At 39.2% G+C, this 15,430-nt stretch overlaps 1 long non-coding RNA gene across 1 annotated transcript in view; it reads left to right on the top strand.

The window, feature by feature from the left end:
• Positions 1 to 15,430, top strand: part of Gm31121 — a 97,513-nt gene that overhangs the window by 32,373 nt on the left and 49,710 nt on the right. The window contains exon 2 of the long non-coding RNA XR_376248.1: positions 660 to 797. This is a non-coding gene — a long non-coding RNA (predicted gene, 31121). The remainder of the gene's footprint in view (positions 1 to 659; positions 798 to 15,430) is intronic.

Raw genomic sequence — 15,430 nt, 5'->3', positions numbered from 1 at the left:
TGCTTGCACACAAAGCCATGAGATTTTGGGCAAGGGGACCCTCATGACCTACTTCAACCTATGCTTCACTCAGACCAAGAATATGTCACAAAGTCTTTCATTAGGTCCTTGTGACTTTGTGAACTCAGAATCAATAGCTATTGCCCTCTGCCTTAGTTAGGCTTGCTATCTCAGTGATGAAACACCATGACCAAAAATCAAGTTATGGAGAAACAGACTTGCTCAGCTTTCACTTCCACATTGCTGTTCATCATTGATGGAAGTCAGGACAGGAGCTCAAACAGGGCACGAACCTGGATGCAGAAGCCATGGAGGGATGCTGCTTATTAGCTTGCTCCTCACAGCTTGCTCAGCCTGCATTCTTATATCACCACGACCACCAGAATGGGCCTGGCCTCATTAAGAAAATGTCCCTCAGGCTTGCCTATAGCACAATCTTATAAAATTATTTTCTCAATTGAGGTTCCCTTCTTCCAGATGACTTTAACGTGTGTCAAGTTGGCATAAAACTACCAGCACATTATCTGTATAATCAATTAGAATTTACATCTTGACCTTGTGCTTAAGAAAGTGTCACATTTTATTTCTTTGAAAATTTTAAGCTAACTTGTATCTGATATTTTTTTTTCTTGCTGCCGGTGAATTTCTTACCAATTCAGGGTCATCATCACTCCTGGTTGTTACCTGAGTCAGTTGGATTTCTGACATAGTTAAGGTTTCCACAGCTTAACTTTGCCCTCCCTTCATTTCTGGATCTTGAAAACAGTACTGGTATCATCAGGTCAAGGGTTTCTAAGGTAAGTGCACACATCTTCCATTCTTGATCGTTAATAATCTCTAGTCAAAAAGCCCATGCAGTGTGTTTGTCTTGTACTTAGCCTTTCTCGCTGATGAGCTAAGTTGTGCTCTGATCACGGGTAACACCCAACTAACAGGGATTTATAACAACAAAATATCATTTTTATACTCTGGCTTCATACTCACTGAAGGTCAGGAGCCCTTTTGTTCAATGTCAGTCTTTATTCCAGATATGCTGGAAGAATAGCATCTATTCAAGTCCTAGGCAATGAGATATTGAAAGGGAAAATGATTATAGAGCCACATAATGAATCTCAAGGCTCACAGAAGAAAACATTTGTGTCACTTCGATTCACATCTCGCTGATATCAAGAAGTCACCTGGGCAAATTCAGTTTTAATGGGGTGAAGCATTAATTCTTGCCCCTTTTCGGTTTCTTTTTGGCAGAGTTTTTCTCTCCAGCCCTGGTTGCCTATGTGGACCAAGGTTATCCCAATCACAGAAAAATCCTCCTGCCTCTGCCTCCCAATGAGAACTAAGATTGGAGGCATGTGCCACTATGCCAGGCACAACAAATGTTACCTATCACCAACATCCCTTTGACTTGTGGCACAAGCAGATCTTGTTCAGCTCATGATGTGGAATTTCATGTGCACAACACAGAATCCTGGGGCTGCTCAGTTACATTTACTGAGGCACCACAGGAGACAGAAGTCCATCTGAGGAAGCTCAAGTAAACCATGGCTGGTGTGTTTAAGTCCAGTACCTAATGACTATTTCTGCCTATGGATATATCCTTATAAACTTTCCTCCAACATCAGCAAGGCCCATGGCAAGCATCCAAAGGCAGGCTCACATATTTTAAGTCTGAGTGTTGTATTTATATGACACAATAAAAAAAAAAAACTACTACAGATTATTTTTCCAACTCTCTCCATCTTGACAAATAAATCTTCATTAAGACTTGGATATTTGGTTCCTCTCAGAAACAGAATAGAACAGAGATAGCCTACACAGCCCAGTGACTCAGACCCCTTTGATTCATCTTCTCCTCCCATTTGTAGCTCTCTGGATCAGTCAAAGAGACTCATCCTCTTACATTAGTATAATGCCCTCAGTACTACATTTGGACTACATTGCCATAGTAGGGGAAAGAGTGCCCAGTCCCAAGAAACCAACTCAGTGAGATCAAGACTAGCAGGAGACCTGTGGGTGCTAAATAGGCAAAATAATTTAGACCTAAGAATCTTCACTCCTGAGGAGAGATGTGGAGAAATGAAGCCCAAAAGAACATTACACTGCAGAGCCCTTAGCTATAGGCTAAATAGAAAGAAACTTCAGTGACGAGGAAGGTAAATTCCCTCAGTGTTGAATACTTTTGTTGAAAATTCTAAACCCTTGTCAAAACTGTGTTCTAGGCTCTTCTCTTTGGTCATAGGCAAGGACTGATTTCACATGATTGCCTCACCTTGGCTTGAACAAAAATGACCCACTGGAGTATTGTAAGCACATCTCCATGTTTATATTACAAAATATGTGTTCTGTGGAGGAAAATTCCCTCAAAGTAACTCACAAAGAATTACCAATTTTGTGACTACCCCCCAGAATTTCAGTGAAAGGGTTGAATCATGCCATGCAGCACATGCTGGCACAAACAAATGTTCCTCTTGCCTCAACCTCCTGATCCTTACCATTGCAAGCATACCCCACCAGGCTCAGCTCCATTTAATAATTTTAATTTTTAAAGGTGGCTTTAAATATGGAGGTAAGCATTTTAAAACATTTCTACCTATATATTATGTTTTTTTAAAGTCCATCTATACAAACTCACAATGAACTCTGAATTTATGACAATAATTGTTTTGAATGTCTGTATCCTTGAGATGAATCACTACTGACTTATCTTTCTTTCTTGGCATGGTCCCTGCTATGTGAAAAATGAACTGTCTTTTGTACATAGTTGGCTAAAATTCAGTGGCTGAGCCGATGGCCAAGTAGAGTGGTTGTGGTATGGGTAAAAATAAATGAGATTCCCACTGTGGCCTCACTGATACCCAAACGTTGAGTTCCCAGATCGTACCACATACCATAACATGTGTTTAAATGAGTAAGTGGTATATCTGATTAGGCTAACAATTTCACCTTATAAAAACACAGTTTGAATTGTTTTTGCACACTGGAGTTACAGTTAGTGAGTTAGGATTGTGCTTGGGGTGAGAACATCCATTTTTTATTTGCTTGTCATGGGACACCAGAGTAGCAATTTTTTACAAAAAACTGTCAATTTGCTTTATTTCATATATACTTAATTCTTTTATTCTCAAATGAGGAAAACAGAAAACCTCACATGTAACCAAGCTGAAACAAGAAAGACAATTACTTTTCCCCCATGAAATGTTCTATTTCCTTGGTCTGCTGTTTCATTAATTTTGCAACTTCATTTTATGCTGATCTAGATTTTAGTAGTTTTCCCTGAGCACAACTTGAACAAAAGATGTTTGATTAATTTGAGAACATGTGCTGTAGATCTGCAGTGTGAGAGACAATTTGCTATGAGCTGGGTAATAGTGGAAGAGAGTCCAGGTCTCTCTGTTACACAAGTTTAGTTTTACAGCTGGAAACTGAATTAAGAACTGGGAAAAGAAACAGAAATTAAGTATAGAAGTCATTATGACACAGAAAGTTGAAAGATAAAGAATGGCTGGGAGGAGAATAATTTAGAGAATGACCTCTCTGAAGGTTTGGGCTGAGAGCTTATTAAGGAAAAGATGAAGTAGTAAGGTAATGTTTGCAGAGAAGCTCAGCCACCTGGAGTCAACATCAGGCACAAATGGCCAAGAAACCACTTTGATGTTATGTAAGCTTGGGAAGGAAGTCACTTTGATGTGGACATCATGAGCAAAGAAAAGCAAATCAGAAATGAGAAGTGATAATTGCCCACAGGTCAACTCAATTACTGTACGTCAGACTATTATGAGGTACACAATATTCTGTTATTAGCAGGGAGTTCTTTCCTCAGGAGGTTGTCTATGCAGGTATACCATAACCCAAATATACACTTCCAGCTGCCTGCTTTGCTTGTGGAGTGTAGAACACATTGTGAATCTAACATGTGAAGCTGGCTGGCAATGACGGCAGGAAAGGAAGTGAAAGTGGGGTGCTAGAACATCAAGACAGATTGCTGCCTAGATCCAGTTCTGACAGGAAATGATGTCATATATGATTTATGCTCAGGTCTTTGCTTTTCTCCTTGGCCTTTCATGGCGTCATGGTGTGTGGTTTCCTTACTTCCTTGAGTCTATTTTTTCTCAGGTCACTTTTCCTCCTCTTTCTACAAATGTCGGGAGCTCTTTCACTGATGTCCTTGGCAGAGAAACGTTCTGGATTCTCCTAGTTCTGGTGAAAACACATAGCCACTGAACTTTAAGGGAGCAAACCTGTCGTGCAGATGGGTGACAGTATTTCTGGTAGGTATACACTACTCCCAAGAAGATGCTAAATATTCAAGAGTACATCTGTGATACAGTAATTTTAGACCATAGGCAGAAACTTTGAATGTTTGTTACCTTTTGAAGTGGGCATTTTAGCATCTTAACATATAACTAATGAGAAAACCAACTTCATTACTGTGAACATCCAATCAATCAGGAAAGCTAAACCTTGTCTGATTTTTTTTTCCATCAAGCTGTTGGATGCTGGCAATTGCAGAGGTTAGGACAGCGAGGGGCTTTCACAGTCATCTCCTTCCTTCTGCCCCTATCCCAATGCCTCACCTGCTTTCTGGAATATACTTTCAGTTGCCAGGCATTGATCTTTCTCTTGTAAAATACTTAGTAAATTTGATTCAGTCAAGGACTTCAGTATTAAAATACGATCCAAATGCAGTGATACATATGTCCCCTTTAATTTAATTTTTGTCTGACTATATAGCCAACAATTTTGATAGAGATCATGCTAGGGCCAACGTGTAAAAGTGCTAATATAAAATAAAAAATCCTCTGTGCCTAGTGGATAAGGGAAACTCTTTCCCCATTTGTAGGAGGCTTTGGGTGACATTTACTCTTTTTATTCAAAAATATTATCATTGTTATTTACAATGCTTTTTAGAGACATATGCTCACAGCGGCGATGAGACTGTTGTTTAGACTAACATGAGCCTTAAGTAGGAGAAGGTTGCCATGTGCCCAGCTGATGCTCTCTCTGACTAAACTTGATTCTATCAAATTATTAGAAATATTCTTAATAAAACAAAACAAAAAAGAAAAATATATATTCTTTATAAAATCATGCCTCAATAGACCACAAGAGAAACACAAAACTCAGAATCAGTTCATTGTTTTTCTATCACTGTGATCAAACTCAGTGACCAAGGGTTCAGCTGGCCTTTTGTAGAGGTTTGAATCACAATGGCAGAGCAAAGGCTGGCAGCAGGAATGGCTGAGAGCTCACAACTTTATCCTCAAGGAGGAGAACCCACTGAAATGGTGCAAGTGTTTTGAAACTTCAAAGCCCATTTCCAGCGACACATCTCCTTCAATACAGCCATATCTCCTAATCCTTCAGAAACAGTTCCAACAGTTGAGAGTCTAATTAATTATTTAAAGTATAAGCCTATGGGGGCCTATTCTCTTTCAAACTTCTATAGAGGTTTTGTGTCTAGAATTTACTATGACATTTGGATTGTCTAATGTTTAAAATAATGTTTTATGTTCTCAACATTTGTTTACTCTTATCAATCATAGTCTATTGGAGTCACAAAACAGCTATGCTATTCTTAGCTTCATGTCCTGAGATTCAGGCATTCATTCCACCTTCTCTAGGAACAGCTACCTTGAGTTTGAATTCTGCCTCAGGTAATTTTCTGCATGTCGGTCCATGCACCCCATGTAAATTCTGTATTTTTAACTCACAACATTCCACATCACAGTTGGCCTACATATTCCTCAGACAAATCTTAGAGCTAGAAAGAATGGCAATATGCAGCTGAAGAAGTAAAATTTCATACAATCTGGGAAACTGGGTAATTTTTGACCTTTCCCTGTGTTAAAGAAATAGTTTTCCATTTCTTATAGTAATTAATCCATTAGAACATTCTGGATACTGATGGAGTGCCCTGGGTCAATATGTCTCTATCAGCCATTATTTCTAATTAAGTCTGTGTTTGGCAGCAAGTGACCTCAAAAGAAGAACATTATTATTGGTAACTATCAAGTGCAGGTTCTTTTGGGGAAGAAGAAATGAACCAGAATAGGTTAGGATTATTCAGGGTCCACACCAACTCTATAAGTTTAGAGATTTGAGCAAGAAAGCTATTCTGTCTCATATAATAAGGCCACTGCGGGGATATGAGAAATGGATGGTTCCATATATTCAATGGAGAGTCAGATTGAATGAGAAACCCCTACTTCCTACAAAGAAAAATTGTAAAACTCAATTATAAAACTCTTGCCCTAAAATGACACACTGTTGTATGACAAGACTTTTCCTAGTGAGATGCGACATACAAGCCCACCTGGTCCAGATAAGGAGCTCAAACACAGACCAAGTATGGATGCCACCAAAGTCCAACAGTGATGAACCCATGAGGTTTACTGAGTACCTTACAGGAATATGGATGAGGCGTTACATACAGGAGCAGAAATGACTCAAGGACAGCTGCATCGCCGAAGCCCACCTTAGCATAAGTAATAGCTCACAACAGCTGGTAATGTGAAGAATGCTGCAAAGCCTGCAGGCAGCTCAACAGGTTGGAGAGTGAGAGTCCTTTCCAGATACTTCAGTTGGTCTAAACCTCTTTCACATAGCTCTGCTTGTTTCTGTTTCTTCCAGACAGCTGGTCTGAGTCTCCTTTGTAGCTTTGCTTGTCTGAGAATGACTACCAACCATCTTATTGCTGATTCTGGGGTGGGGAGGGGCCTAGTGAATCTTGTCAGCTTCAGAGACTTCATGAAAATCTTTCAAGTTGATATCATCTTCCTCCTTGCAGGATGCGATATTTGGATCTCAGAGAAAACTGCTAGGTAACATGTACCCACTATTCATCCAACAGACACAGTCATGTTACCTTAATGAGTATGGAGTGGGAACAGAGTGATTGTCCTAGGACATGGATTCTCTACAATTCCTAAAGAAGAGAGCAGGAACTATGCTTGTAACCCACAACAGTCTGCCTCCCTGAGGCGTTCTCTACATTTCTACACTGAGTCTCAGTCAACTCACTGCAGTGTAGTATCTCAGCCTGAGAGCTCAACCAGCCAGAGATGAGTGAATCTAAAGCCTATCCAACAGAAGGAAATCAGTGAACCCTGTTTGAACTGGGCTCTCATTGCTTACAAAATGCAGGTTGGTACTAGTATTCTAATATTACTGGCACGGGCATCCTCATAACTTGGTGAGAGAGCTTCTTTACCGTGCATCCCAATGCTGGTAGAAAGAGCTTCCAAATTTTCCTTTGTGACTACTGAGTTGTCTGGCATCTTTGGACTTCTACTTCTCTTGGAAGTATTTCTGCAGTAGGTAATCAAAAGCCATTAATAATGATTAACTTGAGGCTGGGCGTGGTGGCGCATGCCTTTGATCCCAGCACTTGGGAGGCAGAGGCAGGCGGATTTCTGAGTTCAAGGCCAGCTTGGTCTACAAAGTGAGTTCCAGGACAGTCAGGGCTATACAAAAAAAAAAAAAAAAAAAAAAAAAAAGATGGTTAACTTGGAAGATGAAGCAGATTGAAGGAAAATTTCTGAGTCATGCCTTTGACTTCAGGGCTGGAGGGAATTCCCTTTTCCCCTTCCCAGACATCATGTTAATTCCTTGGATTTCTCACACACACACACACACACACACACACACACACACACACACACGTTAATCCTCTCAGCTACACTCATCCTCTGCTCAGCAGACATCCATGTACTCTTCAGGTTACAAACATGTGTTCGCTGCTACTTAGGATCTAGATGAACCCTTTTTTGCCCTGCCTTTGTTGAACAGAATGTTGAGCCTTTTACATATAATTATGTATGTGTGCATTACACATGACTGCAGCACACTATTCCAGGTGACCAACTTATACAACATCACCAAAGCATCAGCACTGAGAGAATCGATCCACACATCAAACTCAAGTGGGTCCTAGTGCTGACCCACTTTCTTTTATATAAAGTTGATATTTGGCATTTGTTTATACTCCTGAAGTATAGTTGGATAAATCAGTGTACATTTCCGTGAGTAATGATAACTATCGAGATGAATCACGTGTCCATGTCAACCTGCTTTCCCTCCCATGCACAGGATCTTTGGGCGTCTTCCTTTGTTGATATTTGGAAATACACAGTAAATGATTGTAGATGATGGCTCCTCTGGCACACCACACTTTAGCTGACTCTGTCTCCTGTCAGTGATGGCTGCTTACTCTTTTTACAAGTCCATCTCTCCTATCTACTTTCCTTAGCCTCTAAATGCTACTATTCCGTTTTCTTGTATGAGATACATGTTGCAGCTCCAACACGTGAGTGAGGATTTGGAGTGCTGACTTTTCCTGTTTCTGTCTTATCGTAGCATGATCTCCTGCTATGATAGAGGCTTGCATCATTGGATACATTGACCACTGCAAACTATTTGCAGTAAACATGAGAGTAGATGTCTCTTCAGCATACTAACTTCAATTCCTTTGCACATATACCTATTTATAGGACCAAAATTGCTTGTGGTAGTTTAGCTCTTAGCTCTCTGCAGAACCTCCACACTGTTTCCTTCAATGGCTATGTGAGAGGTATCATTTTGAAATCCCTGTCTCTGGCCCCACCCTTTAACGATCTTTGTGAAGTGATTGCAGATTTATGTCGCTATAGGATTTTATTTTCTAGAGTTTTACACAAAAGAAATTGAAAGTGTGAACTGCCTGGTGTGTTCTGTCCCTTTCATCTAGAATAACTACTCTGAGACACACCCATATTGGAGTGTGCATCAAGAGTTGATTTCTGTGCACTAGTGAATAGGCTTCTCTTGGCTGTGTCACAATTGGCTACCCACTGCTCTGTTACAAATATACGTTCTATTCTTTATATTACAAATAAATCTGCGACATGTGTTTGTATATGTCTGCATAAAGAGAGTTTTCATTATTCATGGGCAAAAGCTTACAGTGAAATTACTAAGTCATACATATTTAGATTCCTTTAAAAATTATTTTTCCAAAGTGCCATCTCTTAGCCTTTTCTTAAAGAACACAGAGATCCATTTTGGCATTTTCTCTCCAGCAGCTAATACCATTCATCTTCTCAAGGTTTAGCATGTGTAAGGATCCTTCTGTGATTTTGACTGGGATTTCCACGATGACTAATTATGGTAAACACCTCAAGAGGCTTCCTTGCCATCCCCCTATCAACTGACACCTAGGTATTTCTTCAAAAGTCTTACTTATTTTTTTATTTCTGTGTTTTCTAGAGGAGAGTTTGCTTTAAGCTTTAAATGTTTTACTCTTTAGACAATTACAGTCTTCTGCAAAGACACTGAATACTATTTGAATATAGGTTTCCTTTTATAGTTAAGCTACCATAAGGATCTTGCACCACATTGCTGTATAGGCTCAACAAACATCGATGTGCACTTGCGAGAAGCCTAACAAAACTTACCTGTCTAGCACGCAGACCACAAATCCAGAAAATCTACATTGATGCATAGTGTTCATTCTTTGCTAACTTCCAGGCAGAGGACGGTCTGACCTACTGCCTGAATGCTTACGAAGCATTCAAACATATTTGACTCAAAATCACAAAGCATTTGTCATATGCCTGTGTTTTGATTCCTTTGCTCTTTAATAGACTTTCAGTGTGTGTGTGTGTGTGTGTGTGTGTGCATGTGTATGTGTTTGTGTGTGGTTTACAAAATGGTTTTATTGGGTTTGATAACATTATACATTCATACATAAGGGTATGAGTTTTTCTCTATATAAAATGTTACCACACTTAAAATATTAAAAATACCTCCAACTGTTCCAAAAGTATTTGGGAAAACTCTGCTATCTCTCCCTCAAACCTTCCTCTCCTGATGTCAGAGGGAAAATAATACCATTTTCTTTCCATCTGAATTAGCTTATAGTTTCTAATACTTTGCATAAATAGAATTATACAGCATGCACTACTTTTTAGTTTGGTTTCTTTCACTTGGTATGATTATTCTGAGATCCTTTTGCATTGTACCATTGATCAATATTTAGTCATTTTTACTCTTCAAGACGATTAATTCTATTCCACGCTGCACCACAGCTGCTGGAACCTGCTGATAGACATCTAAGTTGCTTCCAGGTTCGGCTGTTACAATGGCGTGCTGTGACTATGCATAGACTAGAATAGCTGGATCATGTGGCTTGTGTGTATGGAACAAGAAATGGCCAAATATTTATATGAAACAGTCAAGCCATTTCAAATCTACCAGCACCAGGTGAGCAATGTGCTGTGTTCTCTTCCAGCACTTGGTAGCATCTGACTTTTGAGTTCCAGTCATTCTAAAAGGTGAAGTGATATCTCATCATGGTTTAAGTTTCTTCCCCTAAGCTAATAGTAGAAAGGGATTTCTTTATTAGTTTAATAAGTGGCCATTAAGGATACAGAAAATGTGGTACATTTACACAATGGAGTACTACTACTCAGCTATTAAAAACAATGAACTTATGAAATTCCTAGGCAAATGGATGGACCTGGAGGGTATCATCCTGAGTGAGGTAACCCAATCACAAAAGAACTCACATGATATGTATTCACTTATAAGTGAACATTAGCCCAGAAACTTAGAATACCCAAGATACAATTTTCAAAACACATGAAACTCAAGAAGAACAAAGACCAAAGTGTGGACACTTCCCCCTTCTTAGAATTGGGAACAAAAGACCCATGGAAGGATTTACAGAGACAAAGTTTGGAGCTGAGACAAAAGGATGCACCATCTAGAGACTGTCATACCCAGGCATCCATCCCATAATCAGACTCCAAACCCAGACATCATTGCATACGCCAGCAAGATTTTGCTGAAAGGACCCTGATAAAGCTGTCTTTTGTTAGGCTATGCTGGGTACTGGCAAACACAGAAGTGGATGCTCACAGTCAGCTATTGGATGGAACACAGGGCCCCCAATGGAGGAGCTAAAGAAAGTACCCAAGGAGATAAAGGGGTCTGCAACCCTATAGGTGGAACAACAATATGAACTAACCAGTACCCCCAGAGCTCATGTCTCTAGCTGCATATGTAGCAGAAGATGGCCTAGTCAGCCATCATTGGGAAGAGAGGCCCCTTGGTCTTGCAAACTTTATATGCCTCAGTACAGGGGAACACCAGGGCCAAGAAGTGGGAGTGGGTGGGTAGGGGAGCAGGGCGGGGGGGGGAGGGTATAGGGAACTTTCGGAATAGCATTTGAAATGTATATAAAGAAACTATCAAATAAATAAATAAATAAATGGCCATTAAGTCGTTAAAATTTGTTTTTTTGTGTTTTTTATTGTTTGTTTTGGTGTGTGTGTGTGTGTGTGTGTGTGTGTGTGTGTGTGTGTGTTATTTGTTTGCAAAGTTTCAATGCTCTTTTCAAACCACACACTGTGGCTCTGTCAGATTTCTCTACCTCTAGCTCTCTCTCCCTTCTTTCTATTTTCTTTCTTTTGTGGAGTTTTCCATTGCTGGTGGGACTAGAGTTTGTGAAATGATCAACAGCCCAGTCTGCACCTGTATTATTGGAGTTCTTGAAAGTGGAGAAAGACTGTGAGACTCCAACAAAGAACCTTTTGTGAATTGTTAGGGACTGTTACTATCTGACTTTTGGTTAACTAGGATAAGCTGAGCTTAATAACTGGGAACAGAGTCACTATTGTGTCAAACAGAAATGTAAAGCAATTTCAGTTATGGTTAGGGCTTATTTACTGTGTAGGTTGTCTGCACAATTGGTGCCCTAGCTACTTCAGTGTTTTCAGAAGGTTAAGGAAACTTTAGTGTGGGAAGCTCTACTGGAGAAAGTCACTGGAAATTTGGGTGTGTCTTAAGGTATTATAGTCCAGTTCAACCTTCTGTTTACTCTCTGTTTTCTGACTAGAGATGTATTGTGAACAGCCACCTCACGCTCCTTACATCATGCTGTCCCTGTCTTTATGGACTTTCACCTCAACCACTATAATCTGTTGTTCTATAAAACTTCTTCCAGGGACACACAAAATCTGTATCTACTCACCTCAGATAGGAATCCCACAACAAAATTAAGTACATAGTTCATGAGAGTCCAACTTGGTGACCCAGTGAGTTGAATTGAGGTTACTTAAGAAAAGGGGTTGAGGAGTTAGTTACAGAAGCAATATTGACTCAAAGATCCATCCCCAAGACCCACCCCAGCACAGGAGACAGCTCACCACTGTTGGGAATCAGGAGTATACAGCATAGTTAACAGGTTGGAGAGTATCCTTTTTCTACTGAGTCTTTGTTGTTTAGCTAGTGAGTCTTCTTGGTAGTTCAGCTTCAGTTCATCTGAGAAAGACTCTTGACTTTTCGTATTTACTCTGGCAGGGAAGGGCCCACTGAGTCTAATCAGTTTTAGGGACTTCCTGGAGCTAGTCTGATTTGTTTACCTTCTGGTTTAAGGAGTTTTCTGGAGGATACAATGTTTAAATCTAAGAGGAAACCATTACACAATAGAAGCCAAATTCAAATTAAACATTTCTTGCATTAAATTTCTTCTTGTAAGTTATTTGATCCAAGAAACATGAAAAATAATTAGTATACTTCTCATGTGCTCTGTAGGCTTTCTTTCTCAGTAGACATTTCTTAGCAAGACATTTCTGTTTTTATTTCCTCAATTTAAGTTTCATGACAGATTCTAGAATTGTGGAAGTTATATATGTAGTAAATTGTTTATATACATTGAGATAGAAATGATGACATTATAAATATGAACAAATTGTTTTCTGTCTGGGCTTTCACACAGTGAGACTGTGAGATCCTATTATCCCTTGTTAGTGAGTTCAGTCATGTTGTAAAAGTTCTGTTGCAACAGCTGAGTTCTAGCCTGCTGAACATAAATAAACCCAATCGATGCCACTGTTAGTTCTGCTCACTGGCCCCCACCCACGTGCCCTCCAATATCCTGTCACCTCTCTGGATGCTTTTGCTATAGATGTTGAAGATGGTGGCTCATTTTGGCAGAATATTGGGTACCTGAGTCACCTTCAGCACTAGAACCACACTTGGATCAGGAAGAGTTAGTCGCTTGATTTTGTAACTAATTTCTACTGACATAAATCACCAGAGTTTAAAGAATTCCCTTTTACAACAGCTAGTTTTATGCTACCAAATACAGAACAATTACTATAATCAAAAAAGATTGAAAAAGATTGTGGTAACAAAATTTCTTGATATTTCTGCTGGCACTTTTTTTTTTTTTCTTTTTGGACTTCAGGCTCCAAGTCCTTGATGGAATGCTGAAGCCCACTGAGACAGCAGTGGTTGGAGTTTAATTGAAAGACATAAGTACTGTGCAGTAGTCCTTTTAATCAAGATGTTAAAGGGAAACTTTATTAAACTTTGATTGAATATATAAAATTAAGATGTAATACACCTTAAATATATTAGCTCAAATTATAAAATATTAAATTAAGATTTAATATATTAAATTAAACACAGATTAAACTAGATTGAAAAAAATGCTTTTGAAAAAAATCTCAAATACACTAGAGAAATTATTAACCATTTTATTTTAAAGTGAAAAATCTAGTAAGTATCCAAACGATGAAAGAAGAACTGTACAGGGTGACCTAGGCTCACTGAGTATAGACTCACTGGGTATAAAACTTGCTCTATGAGGCAAGGGAGATTATCAAAGGACAAACTGAAATCTGGTCTAGGATTTAAGAGAATGAAAGAGAAATGTAGTGATGTATCCCACTCCACAGACCCCACGAGAGTCCTGTGGCAGCATCCCCACTAATGTGAATTCTCATCCCTCACCCAGAGCTGCTCTCATTCCCAACGCTAGGTTGAAAATGCCACAACAGTGCTGCCCTGCTTGTGTTTGGCTCCACTCTGACAGGCCGGCTGTCGTGCATCCTCACACTTAGATCTACCGGGATGCTTTACACAGGAGAGAAAATAAAGACAGGAGGATCAGAGTCACTTGAGACAAAATAATAATAAAGAGAAGACAGAAGGGCACAGAGAATTCAAGAATAACAGATATCATACAGTCTATTTTTCTAGTCAATGTTAAGAATGAACAAATATAAATATGTTTAACTTTTAAAATGGTAGTACTAAACCCTTTAAATAAAAGTTACTACTTCCAGTTTGCATAATGACCTCATAATAAAAGTATTATTTTCTTATTATAAGTGAGGAAGCTGTATGTCAGATGTATTAGACCTTTGCCACGTATCTCAGGAAGTGATGTAATCAGCTTCTATCTTGCTGCAAAAGTCCTATTTTTCAACTAGTGAAACACTGTGTGTGTTTCAATGATTGTGTGTACACATGTGTATGTGAGTCCGCCTGTGTGCACACATGTGTGTGGTGTGCATGAATATATCTGCACATGTGTGTTCTGTGTAAATGTGCTAGGCTATAGTAATCTATGTTTGTAGCTGAATTAAATGCAAAAAGTAGGTGGTTTCCCCAGAGGACATGTCCCTATTCATACTCAATAGGAATTAAAGTACAGATTATAATAATAATAAATAATAATTATAGCAGTTACCATGTATTAAGCACTTAATGGTGTGAGACACAATGATAAATACAGTGCCTGAAATAATCTGTTTGATCATCTGAACAACTTATGAAGTCAGCACGAGCAGCATGTGCTTGTTCCAGGTCAGACACTTGAAACTTAGAGAGTGCAAGGAAACAATTCAGGGCCACAGCTTTTAGTCACAAGCCTGAACTCAAACACAAGCTCCCTGCAACCCCTCTACCCAGTGAAATGTCCCTGCACCTCTCTTCTCCAAAGGGAAAGACTGAGAAGAAACACAGTAGGGATGTATAGAGAGAGCTGCTAACTATGAATCATAGATTTCTGCTCTAAACCTGCACAATGGCTTTATTTGAGGTCTCAGTCCCTGTCAGTGCCATTGGGATGATATACTCAAACGATGAGGTCCTTAGGCAACTCTTAAGTTTTTGTCTCAGAGTTGTTTTGATTTGCATTTCCCTGATAACTAATGACTTTGAATATTTCTTTAAGTGCTTCTCTGCCATTTGAAATTCCTCTGTTGAGAATTCTCTATTTCGTTCTTTGTCCCATTTTTTCAAATTGAATTATTTGTGTTTTTCATATCTAACTTATTGAGTTCTTCATAAATTTTGGATATTAGCCCTCTGTCAAATGTAGGGTTGGTGAAGATCATTTCCCAATCTGTAGGCTGCTGTTTTGTCCTATTGACAGTTCCCTTTGCCTTACAGAAACTTTGTGGTTTCATGAGGTTCCATTTATCAATTCTTGATCTTAGAGCATGAGTCATTGGTGTTCTGTTCTGGAAATTGTCTCCTGAATCAATGTGTTCAAGGGTATTTCCCATTTTCTCTTCTGAGATTTAGTGTATCCAGTTTTATGTTGAGGTCCTTGAGTCACTTGGACTTGAATTTTGTGCAGGTAATAAATATGGATCTATTT

Source organism: Mus musculus, chromosome 3 (genome assembly GCF_000001635.26).
Source record: "Mus musculus strain C57BL/6J chromosome 3, GRCm38.p6 C57BL/6J".
NCBI lineage: Eukaryota > Metazoa > Chordata > Mammalia > Rodentia > Muridae > Mus > Mus musculus.
This window is presented reverse-complemented; position numbering and strand designations above follow the sequence as displayed.